At 45.4% G+C, this 14,919-nt stretch overlaps 1 protein-coding gene across 13 annotated transcripts in view; it reads right to left on the reverse strand.

Annotated features, from left to right (window-relative positions):
• Positions 1 to 14,919, reverse strand: part of Fgfr2 (fibroblast growth factor receptor 2) — a 104,592-nt gene that overhangs the window by 39,690 nt on the left and 49,983 nt on the right. The gene's annotated exons all lie outside the window — the stretch shown is intronic.

Here is a 14,919-nt window from a genome sequence, read left to right on the forward strand (position 1 = left end):
AGAGAGAGAAAGAGAGAGAGAGAGAGAGAGAGAGAGAGAGAAAGCAATAAATAAGTTGAGCTGTCCAGAAGGCTATCGGGGGAACTCAAGCCAAAGAGGCCTCTCTATCTGCAGGCTGACTCCATTGGAATAACACAGGGGTCCCATGCACAACACAAATGACTTCAAAGTGGATCACTGAAGCACAACCCTTGTAAAGGATAACTTATTTAGAGAAGCAGAAAAGGAACGCATTACACTGCAAGTTATAGACTACCTAATGAACAAGGGGAAATTCTTTATTGCTGCAACCTGAGAGACAGATGGAGCTGGTAGAAGGCCACTTATTCACTTATTTAGCTTGAGATGATGCCCAGATTCACTTTAAACATGAGGTGGAAAGCACAGGCAAGTGACAAGGCTAACTCTTAAGATTGTGTTGAGTATCAAGAGAGGTTCAAATATACATGATCTCTCCCAGTCAGTTGCTAAGATGCTCTGAGAAGTCTTGTGTCCCCTGCTTTAAAAACCAAATTAGAAACCAAAGCTCCAAACAAGATGAAACCAAACCTACTGGATCCCTCTTTTTATCATGACACAGACTCCATTCAGTGGTTCTTTCTTTAGTCATTTATCCATTTGACAAGTACCAAGCATCACTGTGCACCAGGCACCAGCTGTATATATAGACATAGATATTCCTTAGCATATTCTGATATGGCACTAAAGAAACACAGGAACAGATGACTGTTTCCAGGCTAAGTTTCATAGTGTCAGAGGAATCCCCACAGAAGCGATGCTTAGCCATTCCTTTCTAGCCTCACTGAGAAGATTCTCAACAAAACATTATTTCTCCTTGTCATATATCAGAAGGTTCTGCTCCAAATAAGAGATGTTCTCTGCAGAAACCCATAGAGAGACCAGGTCAAGGTCTGCTGGCACCTACATATGAGGTCCCCAAAGAACTAGGTAATACCCAATTAAAAGTGAACTAAGGAGTTTCTCCAAAGACATACAAATGGCTAACAAGCAGCTGAAAAGATGCTTAGCATTAGAATCGTTAGGAAAATGCAAATCAAAGCTATCATTAAAAGGATAATAAGACAAGTACAGTTGAGGGCCTGGAGAGTAAACCTCTGTACCACTGCTGGTGGGAGAACAATTGTTATGGTAAGGACAGGAAGCTGGTGTTAAAAAACAAAGCAGTTCATCTGATCCAGCAACTCTCACTTCAGTGAAGATCTGAGCTATAGCCATTGCAGAGCTCTTCACAAAAACCAAGATTTTAATTTAATCAACACCCTCAATGCCAGTCAACAGAAGAATGGGTAAAATAAAAACTCTGATCTCTATATACAATGGAAAAACTAACCAGCTTTAAAAAGAAGAAAAGCATGCAATTTGATGCCAACTGACAGCGGGGTGGACCTGGGGGACATTATGCTAGGCAAAATGTGTCACGGGACAAATACTGTGATCCCACTTATAAGAAGGGATCTAAAACTCTCAATTCATATATCAAAAGAATAGAATTGTTGTGGGCAGGAGTGGAGAAGAGGAGAAATGGATTGACTAATCACAGAATATAAACTTGCAGTCACATAAGGTGAATACATTCTAGAGATCTGGTCTACCTATGATGGAAGATAAGGGTCTATACACTTAAAGCTACACTAGGAGTTAAGTCACATGTTACTGCTCTTACAACAGTAAAATGAATACTGAACAAATGAATGGATGATTGAGAGCAAGAAAGAATTAACTAATGGAGTGGGTGGCTGTTTAATCTCAAAAGCACTGATTACAAAGTTACTGGAACCTTCTTCACAGGGGCTCTATCAATAGCCACATGCACCCTGGTTACCAACCCATTCCCAAATACATGCTTATATACCCAAACTCTTCACTTTTCTTCTTTCTCCAACAGAGAGTTCCACTGTCCTAGCTTAACAAATACAAATTCAGGCAGAACAGAGCATGATGATGGCACACATCTTTCATCTCAGTACTTGGAGGCAGAGTCACGTGGATCTCTATGAGTTTGAGGCCAGCCTAGTCTACACAGTGAATTCTAGCCAAGGCTAACATAGTAAGACTTTGCCTCATAACAACAACAAAAAATAGATAATAGAAATAAAAAAGAATCCTATATACAAGCACCACTGCCAACAAACCAGCTCACCATCTCAAGGATGCCCCTTTGTTTGAGATTCCTGTGCACTAGGTTGGAAGCAGCAAATTAGAATGATAGGTCTCTAAGCCTTTCTATATTGGGGCCTTTCCAATTAAAATATCATCCTGTGGAATTTGCTGAACCAGAGCCAGACTGTATACAAATTGACTCTACTCTATAAGTTCATCACTGGCCCTTAAGAAACTTTTTAAAAAGAGAGGAAAATGTTGGAGCACATTTCATTCTGGAATCTTCCATCACTTCATAGACACCTACATTGCCATGCAATAAAGATAAAAATTTCAGAGCTCCCCAAAGAGTCATCCATCTCCTCCTTTATCACCCATGTAGAACAGAGAAGTTGGACTATACATTTTTGTGACTAGAAAAAAAAATCTCAAAGCTTCATTTCTTCATACATCACAGAAAAACCACTACTCTATGGGATGATGTGCTCCTTCTGGAATGGGTCAGAGGAACTTGGGTGCCACAGAGAATGACCAAGGTTTGCTTTAATCCCAGCGGGGCCTTTTAAAATGGGAAGGATAGAATTAAGTCCCTTTCTTCATGTCTCCTCTGTCTCTAACAAGCATATGTACCAGGAAATCTACCAGCAGGATAGAAGCTGACCTCTGGGCTGGTTGCTGCCGGCAGACTCACAAATATGCTCATTTCTACCTGTCAAATACCAAGAAGGTCATTTCCTTCCCATAAAAGAAGGAGTTGCAGGGCCAAACGGATGGCTCTGTTGATCTAGCACCTTCTGCATAAGCTTGCTGTCCTGAGTTCAATCCTCTAGACCATGTATTTAAAAAGCAAGGTAGGAAAGCGCATGGCTGAAACCTAAACAGGAGAAGTGGAGAAGGAAGGTCCTTGGAGCACACAGGCCAGCCTAGACAAATCTGTGAGTTCCAGGTTCAATGGGAATCTCTGCCTAAAAAAAGAAATAATAAAGTTGAGAGTGACTAAGAACATCTGCCTTCTAGCCTCCACATGCTTAAGTGCACGCCTGTGCATTTACACATGTCTGTTCATGTGTGTGCACGTGAATTCAGGTCTTGAAGACCAGAGGAGGGTACTGGATCCCCTGAAAATGGAGTTACATGCAGTTCTGAGTAACTGTCCTGAGTTCTAGGAACTGAACTTGGCTCCTCTGCAAGAGCAATATGCTCTCTTTGCCACCAAGCTTACTCTCCAGCCCCAGGGAAGGAATTTTAGTTATTAGTTCATTCCCTGCCTTGGTTTTTCAATTTTGCACTCACAAACATGCATTTACACATGTATGCATGCATGTACACGTGGGTGCGTGCACATGCATGCATGGACAGTGTAACTTTCCTTGGAAACAGAAGTACTACAAAATATCTCTAAGGTTCTGAGCCAGATCTACGGAATTTCATTGCGAGCCTTTTTTTATTAGCCATACTTGTTTCTAATAAACTATCTCACATGCAAACACTACACATGTAATACCAACTAACACTGCCCTTGAACAAGGAGTGCTTTCAGAACACAGAATCTCCCACACCAGCCTTGGGCAGGGAACTGGTCTCAGGGCTAACACTGGCAGGGCCTGGTCCAGAGCTTGCACTCTTGTTTTCCTTGTGGTCAAAGGGCTGCTGAGCTCCAGTTATTAAGTTATTCCAAGCTATCCGGACTATTTTCACCCAAAGGGAAAAAGGAGACCTTTGCAATGGTTCAGTGTTATTGCGTTTGCAAATTATGGCATACTGAACGTTACAGCTCGCAGTCTTGAATTCATCTTTTCAAATTTTCTCACCTTATACAAAATAACCTCCAAACTACCCACTCTCCCCTCTCGGCTCTTTCTCACTTTGGGCAGAAAAGCGGCAAGTACAGTTGCTGTGTAATAGAAACCTTACACCGTCTTCCAAAACTTCTTACAGCTGCGCTCAGTATAAAATGAAACCTCAGAGAATGTTATTTAAAATGTTTTTAAAAAGTCAGTAGGCCTCATGTTTCATTTCTCCACATCAGGCTTTGATTTCCTTTGCAACCTTAGTCTCTGCCCTTAAACAAGTTGAAGAATGAGGCCTGAAATGTCTTAGAAAAGGCCCCAGCATGCCAGCATCTGCCATCTTGTCCTCCGCGGCCATCTATCTGGTGTCAACAGACCCTGAACAACGATGAGCCTAGAGGAGCTGGGGGTGTGCACCCATGACCGCAGCACTCAGAACCTCGACACAAAAGGAACAGAAGTTCAATGTCAACATGGGCTACATAGTGAGACCTTATCATGGGGGCGGGGGAGAGAGGAATACAAAAAGCAGCCACCAAGAAGTTGGTGGAAGTTCATGGAAACTTCTGGAAAGCTGGGGTGCAAGTAAATGAGATGCTGGTGAGGAGACCCTTGCACAGGTGGTCCCATGCATCCTTCCCAGTGGGCACAGAAGAGGGTAAGGCCCCAGAATGACAGTCCTCCAAAAAGCTCCCCTGAACCTCATCTAGCCCCAGGCAAATCAAAGCCCACAGGTTTCCAGCTTCTCACAGCACACTGAAGTAAAGGGATTAGGCCTGCAAATTATTTCTGGACGAGAGATTGAAGCCCACTGCTGGCTCAGCTCTTCTACGTGACAACAAAAATCACATCTCCTCCAGCAGGCAGGATTTACAGAGAGGCAAGCTTCTCTCTTATAGCATGTTGAACCCTCAGATATTATAGAAAACACATTTTTCTTTTTCCAGGGGAGTGAGTGAAATAAATACGAGGAAAGGGGGCTAAGCCCATGGACAGCTTACCTCTACTTCTGGACTGCAATTTGAAAATGGTTACAATTTGGACTTAGAGGCTGCTGATCCCTGAACCCAAAAGGCAGGGAAGGAAGGGGGAGGGGTTTTCAAATAGGCTTTTGAGGCCCCTGTGTGAATTTCAAATTAAGACACAATGGAAATGCAGTCCAAAAGGGTGGGGCTGTGGCCGATGGGACAGTTGGCCCGCAGCTCTGGAATGAGGTTCCTTTGAATAAATGCTTAGTAAATACAGCCTGAAGTGCTTTTAAAAAAAATACATGCCCTCTCCCTCTCTCTCTCTCTCTCTCTCTCTCTCTCTCTCTCTCTCTCTCTCTCTCTCTCTCTCTCTCCCTCTCCTTCTGGCCCCCTTGCTTCAAGTGTCTACTTCACCACAACAGAAAACCCAGCTGCTGAGAGACTACATAGACACATTAACTCTCAAGCCTTGCACTGTAGCTGGGAGCCAAGACCCAGCCAACGAGGGGAGAGGGACAACGGCCCGCTTCATGCTTCATTCCAAGGTTATTATGGAGCTAGGGGAGGGGGGGGGAAGAAGGGGAAATACCTGAGTGACAGAGAATAAGTCTTTGTTAATTGACCACTGGAACTTTCTAACATGTCAGGACGCCTCTGGACGTAATGATGTGTTTGCTTACGATAGACCTACAACTTCTGCTGTGACAGAGCAGAGGCCTCTGGTCTACAGATGCCGGTAAACAGGTATTGCAGGGATCAGAGGACCAAACTCTTAAATCACACTGAGAAATTAATCAAGCCAAGGGCCCCTGGTTTCCAGCATACCTCAGTCTCCTGAGTTTTTCTTCTCAAAACTTAAGCAGCACTTATCACTCCCTGCCCCACTCCCCAAAAGTTGAAAACTACTTTCTCTGGCAGCGAGACTGAAGTAGTGAAGTAGTTCCCAGGAAGGCCCTGGAGGCAGCCGGTGTCCCCTTGGACAACCAATTCATTGAAGGATAACCTCGCCTGCTCTATCCTTAAATCAAAATCAAAATTTAATTGCCCTTCTTCCAAAATGTCGGTTTCTTAGCAACTGCAAAAGGCTGAATAGAGAAAGACCATTCTGCGATTTGCAAGACAAGTAAAAACAAGAGAGAAGTCTTTTTTTTCTAAAGCCGGCCTGACTTTTCTCTCAACAAGAACACACTAAACCAGTTGGTGAGGCATGACTATTAGGAGAGGCAGCCATTAAAGCCACTGATGTTCAGGGCCCAATAACCTGCTAAAGGCCTCATGCTCGTTACAATTAGCAGAATGAGTTCATTGCCGCATCAGGCCTCTCCAGACATATTCACACAGGCTCAAGCCAATTGGATTCTGAGTTTTGTTTTGTTTTCCCTAACCTTTTTCCAACCTCTAGATATCAACACAAAAGACGGCCAGAACTAAAAATGATCAGTAGAGAAGGCAGTGCGGGGATCAAGGGAGCACTATTCAGAATGAGTGTTGGTGTCCAGGACAAGGACATTAGTGCTTAGTCGGTCTGCCCCGACCCCTGTCTCCTGTCTCCTGTCTCCTTCTATCTCTCCCCGCTCCCTCCTCTACCTCCACACCCTCCCCACACTCGTAGCTCTGGAACTTATTATATAGATTAGGTTGGCCTTGAACTCAGAGATCTGTCTGTCTCTGCCTCCTGAGTTATTTACTTTTGAAATGCAGGGTCTTGCTCTGTAGCCTGATCTGGGCTTGAACTCATGATCCTCCTACCTTGGCTTCTCCAGTGTTGGGTGATAGGCATATACTGCTAGGCCTAGGATTTTTTTTTATAGCTTTTCCCTTTCTTCTCTTTCTTTTCCTCTGTCTTCTTTTGTGTGCATGCCCGCCCATGTGTGCAGGTTCACACCTCTGTGTGAAGGCCAGGTCAATACTGGGTATGTCTCCCTGGACTCCTTTTTCCCTTAGTTTTATTTTATTAACTGGATGTACAATGTATGTGCAGAGTGCTTGCCATGGCATAGTGTAGAGTTGGTTCTCACCTTCCACATTATGTGGGTCCCAAGGATCAAACTTAGGTAGGTCATAAGGATTGTAAGCAAGTACTGTAACTACTGAACCATCTCACCAGCCCCTCCCCCTTTAGTTTTGAGATCTTACAGATCGGAAGCTCATCAATTGACTTGATTAGCTGGTCAACAAAACCAAGAGATTCTCCAGTCTCTACCTCTCCAGCTTTTTTTGCATGGGCTCTGGGGATCTGAACTCATGGTCTCATGTTTACACAGTAAGCACCAAACCCATTAAGCTGTCTCCCTCACCTCTGCCTGACCTCTCCCCAACCTCTCTCTGCTCCCGTATTACTTTAAAAAAAAAAAAATTCATTTTTGTTATTTTTAACAATGTGTGTTAGGGAGGTATAGAGTATATGCACTTAAGATCTCAGAGACATTAGATCTTCCAGAACTGGAGTTCCAGGCAGATGTGAGCCACCATATATGGGTGCTAGGAACCAAACGGGGGTCCTCTGCAAGAAGAGCATGCACTTTGAACCACAGAGCAGTGCCTGGCTTACTGCCTTTCCCTCTTTTAATCTTCATTCCAGTTCCAGTAGGCAGCCACCCCTCCTGTTGGAACATCTGCCTATACAAAGTCTTTCAGAATCAGCCTGGGGCTCTGGTGGCCTCCAACCAACCCCACCCCAGACCCTCTCCCACACCTTTGCAGAGTCTGAGGAACAAGGTTGCTTAGGAAGAGAGGAATGTCTCCCCTCCAGTGCCGAAGTCCCAAAATGACTTATGAAGGGTGCACCATGCAACATGCTCAAAGCAAAATAGCACTAATTCCTTTGTGCTTGCTCACTGGTGTGGACGGGCAGAGCGAAGGGCTGGCTGGGCTCAGGCCACAGAAGACCCAAACATGTAGAAGCAAAAGACCCTAATGAATGTCATAGAGGATGATTGGCTTGGAATTGAGAGCCTTCTACCTGCTGCCAGGTTGTCAATTTAGATCTTCTTAGGCAAATTACAGGAGCTGAGCTTGGTGCCATTTATACCCCAAATGTTTAAGACACCCTTGAGCTCTGTGGCTTCAGGGCTACGACAGCACTGTCATGTTTTGATTCAAAAGGGCCTCTGCTTTTCTTGACAGGGGACTTGGCTCTCAGAAGGTAAACAAGATTCAGGAGACAGACAAGAATAGTGTTTGGAGTGTGCTAAGTATCACTAAACCAGAGCTTCAAAAAACAGATTAAAATGGCCAGTTTTATGCTATACACGTAGCCCAGTCTGGCTTCAAACTGGCCGTATTGATGATCATTAGATTTCCGATCCTTCTGCCTCCTCCTGGGATTACAGGTGTGTATTGGCACACCCAGTTCCTATGGTACTGGGGATGAAACCTGGGGCTTCGTGCACCAAAAGCAAGCACTCTACATCTGAGCTACATCTCCAGCCCAACCACAGCTTTGTTTTTTTGTTTTGCTGTTGTTGTTGTTTTTTTTTTTTTCTTTAAGGAAACACAGGAAATGTGATAATATCGTTGAATCAATGCGGTTTACTCCTAGGATTGTGACAAACCCACCCTCTTAGTGAAGTGTACTAACCTTGTTCCATTTACTAAATGACAGTTGTTCTTTCAATACCAAGTCTACAGAAGGTCCCCCGCTACACTGGCCTTCGGTGTGGATGCTGATGTCAATTCAGACGTCAGATGTCCACAATCTCCCTCCTGAGGAGCAGAGGTAAACACAGCTGAGATCCACCCCACTGGGCAGGCCACCATAAATCCCTGCACCCCACTAGTCTAGAGGAGCAGCACAATTCAGGAATGTGTGATTTTAGCTGGTGTGTGCAGTGCTGGGCTGCCCTCACAGGAAAAGCGTGCCGGACAAGGTTTTGTTCTTTTTAAATTGCTCAGGCATTAAATACATCCTCTTGTCAGAAAGGTTGAACTCCAGATTAGACTCTATCTTTTCTCATGTGATTTGCAAAGAAACAAAATGGGAATCACTGGAAATCTCCCAAAGCCAAAATTGTATGCCGTGTGGGTTTCAAATGCTATGCAAATATCTATCTAAAAGGATCAAGCTAGCCTATTTTTAGAAATACATTCTAGAAAAGTATTCACACAGGTGCCCAATAAATAGATGTATGCCAAGCTTGTCATGATCATGTTGTAATGGGAAAAAAAGGGTATGCATAGTCTAAATATGATGACATACTATGGCTCTGTCAGCAGCATATGGGCCACAAGGGTGAACTGAAATAGACTGGTATGTGTAGACACAAGGAAAACTTGGCTCCCATTATCAACTTTCATCATTTAAAAAAGCCTTCCTTAGAGGAAGTCGGGAAAGCTTCATGCTAATCCCTCGGATGCCTTGGTTTGTTCCTGGGGTGGATCAAGCAGAAAGAAAAGCTCTCAGCACATCTGAGCAAACAAGAAATGTCTCCCTCAGGTACAGACAACAAGAGAAGCTAAAGGATCAACAGACATCTGACGTCCGTTTCCTAGAACCAAAACGGGGATGCTCAAGATTACTCGTAGCTCACGATGCACTCAAGTAGCAGAAAAGCTTGGACCCATCACCCAGATCCCAAACACTGCACCCACAAGACAGAGCTCACCATCACAACACAACATGGACGACGTTCTAACCTCTCCCTCCAAGTCGGGACAGGGGCTTCCTCGCTGTCTCCTTCACAGAACAGAACACCATCCCCCTGACAACACCAATGTCCTTGGTCACCTCCTCCCACAGCCTCCTGCTCTGGACCTGCTATGTAAAGGAAACCCTTCCACAGCCGCGGCCATACTCACTCCTAATAGGAGTTGGCGTCAGAGTCAACAACCTGGCCCTTTAGTTCATAAAGGCAGATGCTGATTAAAAACTCTGTAGTTTTTCTGTTTCTGATTTTGAAATATGTTAAACTCAAATATAAATTACTCATGAACTAGTTTCTCTGTTACAGGGTAAATGTGTTTTATCTATAATGCTTGAGGCCAGAAGTGCTTCAAGTTAGGGCATTTCTTGGATGTCAGGCTATGCATGTGTCTGATGTGCATGGACCATCTGTAATTCTAAAACCCTGAAATCCTAAATCCTCCAAAATCTGAAACTTGTAACATGACAATCCTTGACTGACAATACAATAAATTAGAGAATTAAGAAGTTTTGGAGACTGGATTTGCAGATTAGCCATGTTTAACCCAAGGGGCCCTTTACCGCACACTGTAGCTTCAACTCATGAACTTATCCTCAGGCTAAGCTTGCTCCCAGGCTGCGGGCGGTAAAGTAGCTCTATCTACCTGCTCCCACCTGCACTTCTATGCTCAGTCCCAGGAAAAGACCATCTTCACACGGAACCGTAGGACATTATTCTGACCATGACAACCTTCCTTCCTCAACTGTAGGTCAAAGGGCTTCTGAAGGTCCTCAGGAACAGAGCAGAAATAGACGATTAACCAAGCAGTGATAGATCCCTACCAGATTGGTCCCTACAAGCCACCATCTGCGAAGGCTAACTTCTTCCCAGAAAGCACTCATTTGTCAGGCAGCAGCTGACCGCCCGCCGACCAGTCTTTGCCCCTGAAAGCCCTGTGGTAAGGTAGGAATGTGGAGCTGCTCTGGAGCAATGAAATCTCATTAGCCGCCTTTGACCCCAGGGAATTTTGAAATCCCCATCAAGAAAGTACAAAGCCTCAGCACCCCTGTAATGAGGAATAGGCTGAGTGTGTGTCTCAGCCTGGAGCCAGGTGAAGCAGCACAGGATTGCCTAATAAGCGTGTGGATCACCCAGTGCTGTGACTTAGAGCCCCGTTCTTGGAGCAACTCTTTGTTGGCTGGGTACAACAACCAAAGCAGGCTGTCTCCCATCATGGTTTGAATCACGAATGGCCCCCAAAGGCTCTGGTTTTAAATGCTTGAATCTCAGTTGGTGGCACTATTTTGAGGGCTGGAAAGGGCCTTCAGGGGTTGTAGCCTGGCTGCCAAAAGTAAGTCTCTAAGAGTGGGTCTTTGGAAGGTAGGCCTGGCCACAGATCAACGGGGACGTGTTTCCTGCTCACTGCTCCTCTGGGACTAGGATTCTGTGTTCTTTCGCAAAGGCTCTCTCTCACAGTGAACGATCTATCACCTGCATAAAACCTTAACCCTCAGCTCGTCCTCAGTGGAGGGGCTTTCTACCTTCCTCTGGCTAGGTTTCCTAAGTCCAGAGCTGGCAGAGAGAGACAGCTCCAGCAGGGTGTCAAGCTACAACAAGAAATAGGATAGTGTCCGCTGGCAGCAGGATCAGAAATATAGAGAGATCTAGGTGAGACCTGGAGCCCAGGAAACCACTGGAGGGCCTCTGAGGGTCCCAGGGCTGAACCCTTGCACTGGAGGAACGCAAGGCTTACAACCAAGAATGGAAGGAAAATCAGCATTCACTGTTAAAACCTCTAGATCTTGGTTAGGAGTCATTTAAATTCTGTACCCAAGGTCCCCCTGTCACATCAAGCTCTAAGAAGCCAATGAGATGGAAACTAAAACTCATATAAGATCTTTCTCAGAAGAGATCAAGGAGATCCTACTGGTGGCAGTTTCTATCATGAACTCAATGGCTAAGTGATTCACTATCCAACATCCTATTGACATATCTTTATTTTTATCCATATAGCCCAGGCTGGCCCCAAACTCACTTTGTAGCCAAAGATAACCATGGACTTCTAATCCTCTCCACAATGACTAAGATTACAGACATGCCATCCTATACTAGGTCATATGCAGGGTGGGGGGTCGGGGGGGGGAGGCTCAGATATAGGACTTTACCATGTATTCTAGGCAAGCCCTCTACCAACTGAGCCACACCCCCATCCTAGCCCCTACTATCACATCAAGGACATGAACACTCCCAGATCCACAAACAGGTCCCAAGCTGGCTAATCAGGGTCCTCCGATCTCGTCCTCACCACTATGAGATCACACCTAAGCCTTTGTCATCCTAGCCTCCAAGTAGCAAGCTTTGTGAAATTTCTTCCTTTTCCTGGAGACTGCCAGAGGCTCCAGGCCAGGGGTCAGCCACACAGCAGGGCTTAACAGTCTGTGCCTAGAAGAAGCAAGACTTTACTCTTCTTAAATACACACCTGAGGTACTCAGCACATGCTGCCAGGCTGTGTCCCATCACGTCTAGTGCTGAACTGTGGAGGATTTGTGTCAAGGGCTAGCCAACATGTCTTTCTGGCCTGCCAGTGACAAGCCAGGACAGGACTGGTGGTAAAGGCTGAGCCACATCCACCCAGCCAGAAGTGAAGGACAGGAAATGGCAGCCCTAACCATCCAACACCTGAGGTGGGACATGAGATTCCAGAGAATCTGTTTAAAGTAATAAGAGATCAGACATGCTATTCATACCTCCACTGCACTCCCCCCACCCCCATACCAAATATCAGGAGAAAAGAGTCACCAATAAGTACCCAATAGTCTCTGAGAACACAGAAGTATAGTGGTTAGCAAGAAAAAAGGCTCATAATTCATAGCCGAAGGGGCTACATGAGTGAAGAAGGGTACTAATGCCTCACTTCTTCATATATATATACATGTATGTATGCATGCATGTATATATCCTTGCATGTGTGGGGGTTCAAGTGTGTATGTGCCTGTGGCAGTCTGGGGTTCATATCAGGAATTTACTTGATTATTTTTCGACCGTATTCTTTGTGACAGGGTCTTTCTAACTCAGCACTTGCCAACATGGCTAATCTCACTAGCTAGCCTACTCTGAGGGTCCTGTCTCCACCCTCCAGGGCTGGAACTGCCATGCTGACCCAGCATTTACCTGTGTTCTAAGCATCCAAACTCCTGTCCTCTAGTTCTCAAGTCCATTTGCTCGGCAAGTACTTCCCCTACTGAGCCATCTGCCCCTTTGCCCGGAACTAATCTTCTGAATTAGAGCCAAGGGGACCAGGTCTGAGATACCTACTGCAGTGTCTTCTCCAAGTCCTTGGACAAATACTTGACCCCTGCTGGGTCCAGATCGCCTTAGCCTTGAGATGGAGCAACAAGGGATGGAAGAGGACTAAGGAGGCTCTATGATCTCCTGCAAGCCCAGCCACCACACCAGTCTAAGATGACAGCAACGCCCAAAGCTGCAGCGTCAGCAGGAAAGAGAACTTCACCCACCGCTCCCCAGATGGCACTCCATTTGCCTAATTAAGATGTGTGGGGCTCAGGAGGTGGCTCAGTCAGTAAAACACCTGCTTTTCAAGTTTGAGAACCTGGGTTTGGTTCCCCAAAACCCATGTTAAAAAAAAAAATGATGTGTGCTTGCAATCCCAGAGCTGAGAAGGCACAGACTTGCTGACCAGTCAGCCTAGCCTAATTGCTCAGCTCAAGGTTGCAGTGACAGACCTTGTGAAAAAATGGAGGAGATGGAGGAGGAGGAGGAGGAGGAGGAGGAGGAGGAGGACATGGAGGAGGAGTACAAGGAGGAAGAGGAGAAGGGCAAGGAGGAGGAGGACAAGGAGGAGGAGGACAAGGAGGAAGAGGAGGAGGAGGAGAAAGAGGAGGAGGAGGAAGAAGAGAAGGAAGAAGAGGAGGAAGAAGAGGAGGAAGAGGAAGAAGACTGAAAAGCTCCTATGGACTAGCACAAAAGTTGATCTCTAGCAAGTCCACACACTCCTAGACACATAAACACACAAATGCACACACACAAATGCACACAGACACACTTCTTCTGGTTGAGATTAATAAAAGTTATTAAAGAGTAATCCATGTGAGGACATTTGTTTCAGCGGTTTTAAGGCACTAATATGGCCATCAAACAAGTGAGACAACTTCTTTCCAATGTTTCTGGTTTATTATAATGCAGGTTCAGAAGAGCCTAACAGTTCTCCTGGTGCCCAGATGTTCCTGACATTAGGCTGGCTACTCTTATCACTACACCAAGCTGTATCTGTTCCTAACATGCCAAGGCCTCTGTTCTTGGGTCAGACCCAAGAGATGTTGAAAAGAGTTAAAGACTTCTAGGCACCAGTTGGTGGTGGCGGGACATCTGTCAGATCAAGGACTTCAGCATCCTCACTGAGCAATGATGGTGAAGATTCCCTGCCTCCTGTAGCCATTTACCTGGCAGGCTGTTTTATTATTGCCACAATCACTAAGGCATGGAGCTTCGTGCTAATTTTCCTTTGCTGTAAATGGCTGCAAAGTAATGGTGTCGATTTTAATGAGGATCAAGCGAGGCTTCTAAAAGGACCTTGAACATGAAGAGTGATGCCCTCACACACAACGACCCGCTGTTTTATCCCAGGACATTTAAATCACATAGCTTCTCGACTTTTACATGGGAGTGCAGGAGTAGAGCGTTCAGTCTGGATGCTTCCTACCAACACCTGAACCATAGACAGAGCTAGCACAGAGACTGTGCAGCAAGAGCCAGGCCTTCCGTTTGCTGGCAATGGTTTCTAGTTTTCTGTGAAGTACAACAGCAACTGAGACCCTGTTACCCCACAGCAAAGTACAGCATTCGGGCTCCAGGGCCACCAGGAGTTTGTTGCCTACGCCTGAATCTTTTCTGTTTCCCCTTGCCAAGATGTTCAGAAGGACTGCCAGCCCTGTAAGTCTATGCGAGACTCTTCGGCTGACTCACTTCTCATTTTATTAGAAGTCTTCCAAAGCACGCTGAGGTTTTCAGAGAGAGAGAGAGAGAAAGAGGGGGGGGAGGGAGACAGTTTCACACCTCCAACTTTACTGAAAATGTCTTATATTCCACTGACTTTTGACTATTTATAAAGAAGGCTCAAGACTTAGAAAAAAAAAATCACTGGAGTTGTGCTTTTAATGGATATTCCCAACCAACATTGTGTCATTATTGGCCCGGGTTGAGCTGGGCGATCTCCCAAACTTGTGACATAATCAGGCCTCTCTCTGCATTACTCCATACACTCCACGCTCCCTCCACATCACACCACTGAATCATATGCTCTTTTCAGCAAGACTGATTGCCAGGGGATTAACATTAGACAGCCCAATTCCATTATTCAGCAGGCCCATTCAAATCCCAGCCCTAAACTCTGAGAGAGA

This window comes from Mastomys coucha, unplaced genomic scaffold (genome assembly GCF_008632895.1).
Source record: "Mastomys coucha isolate ucsf_1 unplaced genomic scaffold, UCSF_Mcou_1 pScaffold21, whole genome shotgun sequence".
In the NCBI taxonomy this organism is placed as follows: domain Eukaryota; kingdom Metazoa; phylum Chordata; class Mammalia; order Rodentia; family Muridae; genus Mastomys; species Mastomys coucha.